The following is a 10,761-nucleotide window of genomic DNA, read 5'->3' on the forward strand; positions in this document are numbered from 1 at the left end:
AGCATTGAAATAAGTTTTTATTATTATATGGATTGCACTGCTTACCAGAAACTTTTGGACCATCGTCTCAAATTTCTCAATCCGTTCTTGTATAACGTTGAGCTCAATCATTCCATTCAATACAGAATAAACAAGCTTTTGCAGATCAGGATCAGTAGGCTTTGGATACTTGCCATTGAACGTTCTCGACTTCATTTTGCAATCAATGGCAAGAAGGATACTCTCATCCATACTGGCGGTTTGCAGCTCCATCAATCTGCTGTAAGCATGAAAAACAACTCAAATTCTCTCCAGAAATTTTAGAAAATGTGCCTATAATTTCTTATACAAATTAAAGCAAAACTAAACCTTGGAGGGCTTGCACGCAGTCCCAAGGCAGTGGCTTCTGAGAACGATCTCCTCTTACACGTTTCACTGTATTCTAAGAATTGCACGTGTGTCAGTTTGACAAAATCTTAAGTATCTCCCTGGAGCCCGCTTTTTATCTTTTGAAAATGATAAGCATCAAATATTTTCGAAAAAAATACCTACATCTAGTGGCGGTGTCAGGAAATTTTTAGAGGGGGTGCCCTACCACAAAACAAAAATATGGCATGTCATGCAATACACTAGCCTTTTGGGTCATTCAGGTGTATAATATGGAGAATTGGAGATGGCGAAGATATTAGAATATGGAGGGACTACTGGTTGCCTAAGAATCACTCTTTAAGTCCTGTGAAAGGAAAAACTAAAGCCGGGTTTAGAAGAGTGGCTCAACTAGTTAATCAAGAGCTGAATGAGTGGAACGAAGACCTAATTAGGAAAAATTTCTATCCAAATGATGCGGAGATGATCTTGAAGTTAAATGCTCCCACAAAAAGCAGAAAGGGCTTTCCAGCTTGGCACTATGAAAGCAATGGGGTTTTCTTTGTTAGGAGTGCAAATATTGGCTTACAATTTGGATTGGCTTACAATTTAGCAAATGACAGTCAGCATGGTTCTAGTTCTAGCACTGCAAGAGATCTGGATAGAAAATTATATGGAGACATTTGGAATGCTCCTGTCCCAAACAAAGTCGGAGTTTTTGGTTGGAGATTAGCAAAGGACAACCTTCCAACAAAGATGAACAAATTCAGAAGAAAGCTAGAACTTGAAGGTACATGCTCCTTATGTGGAAGAGAACATGAAACTAGTTATCATGCCACGGTTGCATGCACAACGGTGAGAGCTCTAAGGAATGAGATGAGAAAATTCTTGGAGCTTCCCTATGAAAAGATTTGTTCAGGTATTCAGGGCCAGATGGCTCCTTATTCTTCTGGCTAACATTACAAAAGAGAATAGGGGGCTTGTACTTCTGGTTCTATGGACGTCATGGCATCTAAGAAATGATGCAGTCCATGCGAAAGGTGAGGCAAATATCGAACACTCGGTAAGCTTTCTGAAAAGGTACGTTTGTGAACTTGGTGCTGGTGGTGTTGACTGTGCAAATGATAAGGGAAAACAACCTAGCTTTGTTACGGGCTCGACTATGAGACTGCCTAAATCAGTGACAGAGAAAGCTGAGGATAAAGAGAAGACATGCTATAAAAAAGACAAACCAAAGTTTTTCAAGGATCCGGAGTACTTTTGAGAGTATAAATGATCTTCTTTCTCCGTTTTCTCTTTTCTATATTTTGTTTCCTTTTGGTTTTGTTAGCACTTTATTTGGTGCCTTCGGTCAACTTCTATCTAGCTTTTATTAACATGGTATTAGACATGCACCCAGGGGTGTTCCTCAATACACGAATCTATCTCATCAGGGAACATACAACCAGGAGCAACAGAGGCATCACAGCGTGATAGCAGTAACAGGGACAAAATTCCCGAAGGTAGGGGCAAAATTGCTGAAGGTAGGGACAAAATTCCGGGACAAGCTCAGTAAATTATGTGGCAAGGTTAATATTTTTTGCTATCCGACAAACATAGTCATCAAAAGGCAACAACACGAGTTCATAAAACTATTAAGTCTAGGATGTCATTCACTGGCTCACTGCCATAATTACACCATGAGCACTTGTCCTAACTAGTTCTGCCCAGCTTCCAAAGTATGACCAACAAACATAGTGAAACACAAAGAAATGAACCAGAAAAACATGATAAAACAACCGATAAAACAAGGCCTTCCTCTTGCGTTCGCCTTCTCCAGTGCATCCTCCAGTTCCTTGAGTCTTTTTTCATTCTGGAGTGTGTTCCCCATCTCCTGAAGTTTTCTTTCCCTTGGCACTCCCTCAAGTTCAATCACCTCTGCATGATAGGCACTGTTCACCTCGCCCTCCAACAGATTGAAACTTGCTACTTTATTCATATGAAGTTCTTCAATTCTACCAAGAAGATTCTGGGGAGCCGGTTCGCCAATCTTCCGCAGGTACTGTGCATATTCATGAAACCACTTGTAAAAGCCTCATTTCTTACCCTACAGTACAGGTAAAGCAAACATCAGGGAGGTGTTCATCCTGCATGGCCATTTTGATATACCTATTATTCAAAAGCAAAAAATAGTAGGGTACCTGATAGTCAAGTTTATATCTTATACATTTCACATAAAATGCATCCGGATTAGCCATTGAATGTGAGACACGCATGATAACCTTCTGGTGGTCTTTGCAATCTGGGTAGCCGACCAACAGAAGAAAAGGCCTCACCATGTCCTCAGCAATATCGTTTGTCGTAAGCGCATCCTTCTTATGACCTGACACATAAATACTAACAAACGATATTGTTGAGGACATGGTGAGGCCTTTTCTTTCGCTGGTCGGCTGCCCAGATTGCAAAGACCACTAGAAGGTTATCACGCGCGTCTCACAGTCAATGGCTAATCCGAATGCATTTTATGTGAAATGTTTAAGATATAAACTTGACTATCAGGTACCCTACTATTTTTTGCTTTTGAATAGTAGGTATATCAAAATGGCCATGCAGGATGAACACCTCCCTAGTGTTTGCTTTACCTGTACTGTAGGGTAAGAAATGCGGCTTTTACAAGTGGCTTCATGAATATGCACAGTACCTGCGGAAGATTGGCGAACCGGCTCCCCAGAATCTTCTTGGTAGAATTGAAGAACTTCATATGAATAAAGTAGCAAGTTTCAATCTGCTGGAGGGCGAGGTGAACAGTGCCCATCACGCAGAGGTGATTGAACTTGAGGGAGTGCCGAGGGAAAGAAAACTTCAGGAGATGGTGAACACACTCCAGAATGAAAAAAAAACTTAAGGAACTGGAGGATGCACTGGAGAAGGCGAACGCAAGAGGAAGGCGTTGTTTTATCGGTTGTTTAATCATGTTTTTCTGGTTCATTTCTTTGTGTTTTGCTGTGTTTGTTGGTCGTGCTTTGGATGCTGGGCAGAACTAGTTAGGACAAGTGCTCATGGTGTAATTATGGCAGTGATCCAGTGAATGACATCCTAGACTTAATAGTTTTATGAACTCGTGATGTTGCTTTTTGATGACTATGTTTGTTGGATAGCAAAAAATATTATCCTTGCCACATAATTTACTGAGCTTCTCCCGGAATTTTGTCCCTACCTTCAACATTTTTGCCCCTACCTTCGGGAATTTTGTCCCTGTAACTGCAATCACGCTGTGATGCCTCTGTTGCTCCTAGTTGTATGTTCCCTGATGAGATAGATTCGTGTATTGAGGAACACCCCTGGGTGCATGTCTAATACCATGTTAATAAAAACTAGATACAAGTTGACCGAAGGAACCAAATAAAGTGCTAACAAAACCAAAAGGAAACAAAATATAGAAAAGAGAAAACGGAGAAAAAGATCATTTATACTCTCAAAAGTACTCCAGATCCTTGGAAAACTTTGGTTTGTCTTTTTTATAGCATGTCTTCTCTTTATCCTCAGCTTTCTCTGTCACTGATTTAGGCAGTCTCATAGTCGAGCCCGTAACAAAGCTAGGTTGTATTCCCTTATCGTTTGCACAGTCAACACCACCAGCACCAAGTTCACAAACGCACCTTTTCAGAAAGCTTACCGAGTGTTCGATATTTGCCTCACCTTTCGCATGGACTGCATCATTTCTTAGATGCCATGACCTCCATAGAACCAGAAGTACAAGCCCCCTATTCTATTTTGTAATGTTAGCCAGAAGAATAAGGAGCCAATCTGGCCCTGAATACCTGAACAAATCTTTTCATAGGGAAGCTCCCAGAATTTTCTCATCTCATTCCTTAGATCTCTCGCTGTTGTGCATGCAACCATGGCATGATAACTAGTTTCATGTTCTCTTCCACATAAGGAGCATGTACCTTCAAGTTCTAGCTTTCTTCTGAATTTGTTCATCTTTGTTGGAAGGTTGTCCTTTGCTAATCTCCAACCAAAAACTCCGACTTTGATTGGGACAGGAGCATTCCAAATGTTTCCATAAAATTTTCTATCCAGATCTCTTGCAGTGCTAGAACTAGAACCATGCTGACTGTCATTTGCTAAATTGTAAGCCAATCCAAATTGTAAGCCAATATTTGCACTCCTAACAAAGAAAACCCCATTGCTTTCATAGTGCCAAGCTGGAAAGCCCTTTCTGCTTTTTGTGGGAGCATTTAACTTCAAGATCATCTTCGCATCATTTGGATAGAAATTTTTCCTAATTAGGTCTTCGTTCCACTCATTCAGCTCTTGATTAACTAGTTGAGCCACTCTTCTAAACTCGGCTTTAGTTTTTCCTTGCACAGGCCTAAAGAGTGATTCTTAGGCAACCAGTTGTCCCTCCATATTCTGATATCTTCGCCATCTCCAATTCTCCATATTATACACCTGAATGACCCAAAAGGCTAGTGTATTGCATGACATGCCATATTTTTGTTTTGTGGTAGGGCACACCCTCCAAAAATTTCCTGACTCCGCCTCTGCATGTAGGTATTTTTTTCGAAAATATTTGATGCTTATCATTTTCAAAAGATAAAAAACGGGCTCCAGGGAGGTACTTATGATTTTGTCAAACTCACACGCGTGCAATTCTTAGAATACAATGAAACATGTAAGAGGAGATCGTTTTCAGAAGCCACTGCCTTGGGACTGCGTGCAAGCCCTCCAAGGTTTAGTTTTGCTTTAATTTGTATAAGAAATCATAGGCACATTTTCTAAAATTTCTGGAGAGAATTTGAGTTGTTTTTCATGCTTACAGCAGATTGATGGAGCTGCAAACCGCCAGTATGGATGAGAGTATCCTTCTTGCCATTGATTGCGAAATGAAGTCGAGAACGTTCAATGGCAAGTATCCAAAGCCTACTGATCCTGATCTGTAGAAGCTTGTTTATTCTGTATTGAATGGAACGGTTGAGCTCAAAGTTATACAAGAACGGATTGAGAAATTTGAGATGATGGTCCAAAAGTTTCTGGTAAGCAGTGCAATCCATATAATAATAAAAACTTATTTCAATACTAGGGCCCTTCCCAACTGACCATGTTTGTTTTGTTTATGCAGGACAAAGAAGAAGACATTGTGGAAAATAAGGACCTGCTGCTTAAGGTGTTCAGGCATCTCAAGTCCAGGCTGCCTTGTAGTAGATTAAATTGTCCTGTATCATCTTCTTCAGGGAAAAGAACTTGGGATGGACAGGATGACAGTGCTGCCGAACATCCCCCTAAAAAAGCCTCTTGTTCAGACAGTGTTCAAAACCAGCTTACTGGGTTGGATAGATTGTGAAGTTTTTACATTTTTTTGAGTTTTTTTATATTTATAATGCCCGGTTGGATTTCAGGTGAAAACCTCGAAATTTAGCTCAAAGTGATAGTGCAACGCATGTTGAAACAATCTGGCTTGCACTCTGTTGTAGGTTCATTTTTGTTTCCTTCCCACTTTGTTGCTTCTCATTTGCAGTTATTTTTCGTTTTAACAAGGGTGCTAGACGTCGCTGGATAAACACCATGACTATGGACGGTGAGATTCAAAGGCGCCGGGAGCGTGATGTGCATGCACATCCACTATAACTGTGAGCTTCTCCGTCTTGAGGCTGCATTGCACGAAGCATAGCGTGTGGATGTGCTCTGTTGCGAACAACAGCCCGGCTCCAAGGTCCTGGGGTCCGGCGTCGAGGTTGGGCGCGCACCTAGGTTGGCGGGTCCCGATAAGGTACGTCCAGTGCGTTGCTGGAGTCCATGATGCACGGCCAGGCAGAAATGTCAAAGAGCAAAGGGGAAGGCGAGGCAGGATTAAGAACATTCGTTGTCGGATGAGGAGGGCAAGGCGGCGACGGTGAGAGTGAGGTGACGGAGGAAGGGGCGGAGGAAGGGTGGGCGCGCACCCGGGTTGGCGGGTGCCGGTAAGGTGCGTCCAGTGTGCGGAGGTGGACGATGAGTTCAAACGCGGCCGCGCTGCTGGAGTCCGTGATACACGGCCAGGTAGAAATGTCAAAGAGGAACACTCGAGCAGTGCGTGTGGATGTGCTCTGTTGCGAGAAACAGCTCGGCGCCAAGGTCTTGGAGTCTGGCGTCGAGGGTGGGCGCGCACCTAGGTTGGCGGGTTCCGGTAAGGTGCGTCCCGTCTAGGGAGGTGGACGATGAGTTCAAACGCAGTCGCGCTGCTGGAGTCCGCGATGCACGGCCAGACGGAAATGGCAAAGAGGAAAGGGGAAGGCGAGGCGGTCTCAAGAACATCCCTTGGCGTACGAGGAGGGCATGGCGGCGACGGGGCTCAAGAACATCCCTTGGCGTACGAGAAGGGCATGGCGGCGATGGTGAGAGTGAGGGGACGACAAGATTCAAGGCGCCGGGAGCGTGATGTGCATGCACGTCCACTATAACTGTGAGCTTCTCCGTCTTGAGGCTGCATTGCACGATCCATAGCGTGTGGATGTGCTCTGTTGCGAACAACAGCTCGGCTCCAAGGTCCTGGGGTCCGGCGTCGAGGTTGGGCACGCACCTGGGTTGGCGGGTCCCGGTAAGGTATGTCTAGTGCATTGCTGGAGTCCGCGATGCACGGCCAGGCAGAAATGTCAAAGAGCAAAGGGGAAGGCGAGGCGGGATCAAGAACATCCGTTGTCGGACGAGGAGGGCAAGGCGGCGACGGTCACACCAGCTTTTCTAACAACGTGATTTTTTCGACCACCTCAAAATCACCTCAAATTTCCTACACATGATCTTATAAACAAACATAGATAGATTGTGAAGTTCTTATATTTTTTTATTTTTTTATTTTTATAATAATGCCCTGTTGAATTTCAGGTGAAAACCTCGGAATTTAGCATAAAGTGACAGTATAAACTTCAAATTTTGGGAAACTTTCTACATATTTCTATTTGTTGCCATCATATTGACCCGTGTTGCTTTCATGTAAATGTTGCCATGATAGTGGCTTGTGTTGCTTTCATAGGCATGTTGCCAACTAACATCTGTTTCTTCAAATTCGAACAAATTTGTATGAGGCAAGGAGGCGAGGAGGCTATTCGTAGGGCGAATAAAAATCCGCCCCTTCTCCTTCTCGCTCCTGCCCCTCCTCTCCCAGCCCTCGACTTCTGCCCCGCCATCCCCAATCCCACCACTCCTCTCGCCGCCGCCAATTGGCCATCTTCTTCCTCGCCCAACTGGCCATCTTCTTCCTCGCCCGCTCCGGTTGCAGCGCCGGCTCCGGTGTCCTCCCCGGCGCCCCCGTTCTGGCGCCGCCGTCCCCTTCGTGCTCGTCAGGTGCTTGAAGAAATGTCTGAAAGGTATTGTGAATGGGGGTCATCCTTGCTTCTCCTGCTCCTTGAATTGATCCTCTACACCCAGCAGCGTATTTTGTATTTTGTTGATCCACTAGGAATTACATATTTCTCTTTTGTACCCTAATGTGGAATTGCCTACCGAAAAGGATTAATCACAGAGCGATTCTTTAAATAATTTGGGGGGACCACCCGTTGCGTACTGCAAGTTAGTTTAGACTGAGAATGAATTGATGCAAAAATCTCACCATTCATGATAAAAACGACTTCTTAAACTAACGAAATGTTGCTCTTTAAAAATTCAAAGAATTTGTCACTATTTAGACTAATATTATATTTGGGACTTACTTGTACTTTGTTACATGGACAAATTCATCTGTTCTGTTGATCTGTTGTAGTTGCTTACTACATTCATAGCAATACCTTTCATGTAGACTGTGTGTTCTGAATTGCTGATTGACCATTATTGAGCAATTGCAGCTCACTACCAACGCGATGCCAGCCTGGCTTGGCGCTAGAGTTGCGTGACTTGTTTCCACAAGAGGTGGTTCAAGTGCTTGACTATGTTGGTTTGAATAAGCTGATGAATTTCAAGCTAGATGGGCTTGCTAGCAGGGTACTCTTGTTTGAGTTAATGGATTGTGCTGTCGTTGATAGAATCAAAAATACAATTGAATTTCGGATAAGGGAAGGAGATTCCCTGTGGGTCACCAAGGATATTTTGCAGCATGTCCTCGACCTGCCGACATGCTCTACTAAGGAGTTACTAGAACCAGAAGACACAGGGCCAGCAGATCAGGAGTACATTAACATGACCAAAGCCTTAAAGTACGTAATTGAAACGTACAAACCAAAAGAAAAGGAGGGGAAAAATAGCACAGCAAAGAGTCTGCAAAAAAAGCAACACATTTGTGAGAATTGTTCGGCATCAAGAACATTTTACTGTTATTTAGAAATTGTGAGAAAACAGACGTCAAACCTTACGTTACCCCGGAGATGCTCGCGAGGCTGTACTTAGCGGCAATATATGAAAGATTTTTAGTGCCTGGAAACTCTGCCTATGTCACCGCTCCTACACTTCAAAAGGTACACGACCTAAATAAGCTGGGGGATGTTGACTGGGCACATGTGGTACATGAGCAGTTGATGAATGGCTGCGAGAAGAAACTCAGCAAAAATCCCTTCCTTGGTTGTGTGGTTGTGCCTTTGGTAAGTACTAGGAGCTTAAATAGTTTAATTTCCTCAAAATGACCTAACTCCCAATGCTTTGGCAAGCGAGCCTTTGCTGTTGCTTTCCTATGCATTGTTGCCAGCAAAGTGACCTGTGTTGCTATCATATATACATGTTCCCAATTCCTCTTAAACTAATGCCCAATTCTTTTCACTTGTTCTCAGATTGTCTTCGTGGATTGCTGCAAAGGGAATCAGTTAGACGTGGAAAAATCTGGTCGAATAAACTTATATGATGAGAAGATGCTCGTTGCTCGTATCAGTCAACCTGTAAGAAAGGGAACCTGTAAGAAAGTATGCATTATATTATGATGCAATTTCTTATTGGTTTATGTCCCTTTCGGGGGAAAAGGAGAATCAGTATAGCAAGCCAGCGAAGCCGCTTTCTTCTTTTGAGTTCGAGAAATGGGAGGAAAGCCCGTACAAACAATTTGAATTGGTGAGTATCGCTTCTCCTTTTCAAGGTCAGGGGGAGCATTGCATAGTACTGATGTTGTCCTTTTTTTTCAGCATCAGGATGATTTAGTTACTCTCTACAAGAAGCGCGTGCTAGAGAGAACACGTGACGAAATTGTAGTGGATATTGGTCCATATCATATACCCGAGTCCACTTTTGTGGACTGCTTGAAAAAAGAGGGTAAAATGCACTCAGACATACTTCATCTTGTATGTGACAGTTTTTTAGCGGACAATGTTGATAAAGCTGTCCTAAGTTATGGTGTTGTTGTAAGTATACTTATCTAAGAAACTTGCTTATGGATTTTTAATGTGTTTATGCTTTACCTATAATTGTCATCCCTTTCTTTTTTTCCAGCAATATCTTCTGAATAAAAGTATTTCTGGAGGACAAGAGCTTGAATCTGATAGGGTGAAGGATGCGACTGAGGTTTGTCATTACTAGCAAAATGCCCGCGCTTTGCCGCGGAAGAGCAACATTGTAAATTATTTTCCATGAGCATAATATAGTGTACCAGGCCAATTATCTAAATTAACCTTAAAAATATTTTTGCCATGTCATAATTTGTTTGCGAAAATTACTATAAACTTCAATATATCTCACTTGGCCACATCTTCAAAGGGGATTAGTTAGGAAGTCTGAGTACAAGTTCAGAACAAACCTCCCAAGATTCATTAGAAGCAACAACTGAATAATACGACGTACATGAAGCTTGTCGCTATTTCAAGTGAGTTATCCACTGAAAACACATTTCTCCCTATTTCAACCAGAAAGCAACCTTTCGCATTTTGGAGATTTCCTTGTAGACGTTCCAGCGCCTGGACACTTTGACACCACATTTGTTGACTATCGCTACAGCAACTGCATAGTCATTCCACCGAGTTTGGCTTCAGGTGGTGGTCGACGCCAACTTGCAGACCAGATCGAACTGCACAGCCTTCTACTTCTTCCACGTCTCATCAACAATTACCCAACCAACACAGCCGCATTGCTCGGTCGATGATCTCATAGTGCTAGCAATCACCCTATCATTGCATCTCTCTATGCATCGACTGTTGCTAGCAGAAGCTGGCCCGGCCAATCTTTTCCCAACACCTCCCTCCCCTCCATCTCCTCCTCCCTGACGAAAAATCCCCTATTTTTTCTCTTCCAGCTAGCCTGCGGTACCAAATCGAGTGCTATCACTAAAGCTTGGCAGCCTCCTCTGTTTTTGGTGCTGCCGGGCTGGCCTAGTCGTTTATGCCACCCGCCATGGACAGGAGATCGAGGGGCCGTGAATAGAAGGAATGATTGGAAGCACAGGGATCGACAACCTTTTTTTCTGGCGATTTAATGTACTGACGGGTGGAAGTGGTGGGTTATTTTCATTCAGGTGGAGGGGAAAACAGTCCAAAAAAGGGAGACCACAAG

At 43.3% G+C, this 10,761-nt stretch overlaps 1 long non-coding RNA gene across 1 annotated transcript; it reads left to right on the forward strand.

The window, feature by feature from the left end:
- The first annotated feature begins 2,730 nt into the window (after nucleotides 1-2,730).
- On the forward strand, nucleotides 2,731-3,529 carry LOC123059725 (uncharacterized). Its single transcript, XR_006427534.1, has 2 exons — nucleotides 2,731-2,883; nucleotides 2,978-3,529. It is a non-coding gene; the product is annotated as an uncharacterized lncRNA (long non-coding RNA).
- Nucleotides 3,530-10,761: the final 7,232 nt, after the last annotated feature.

This window comes from Triticum aestivum, chromosome 3A (assembly GCF_018294505.1).
Source record: "Triticum aestivum cultivar Chinese Spring chromosome 3A, IWGSC CS RefSeq v2.1, whole genome shotgun sequence".
NCBI lineage: Eukaryota > Viridiplantae > Streptophyta > Magnoliopsida > Poales > Poaceae > Triticum > Triticum aestivum.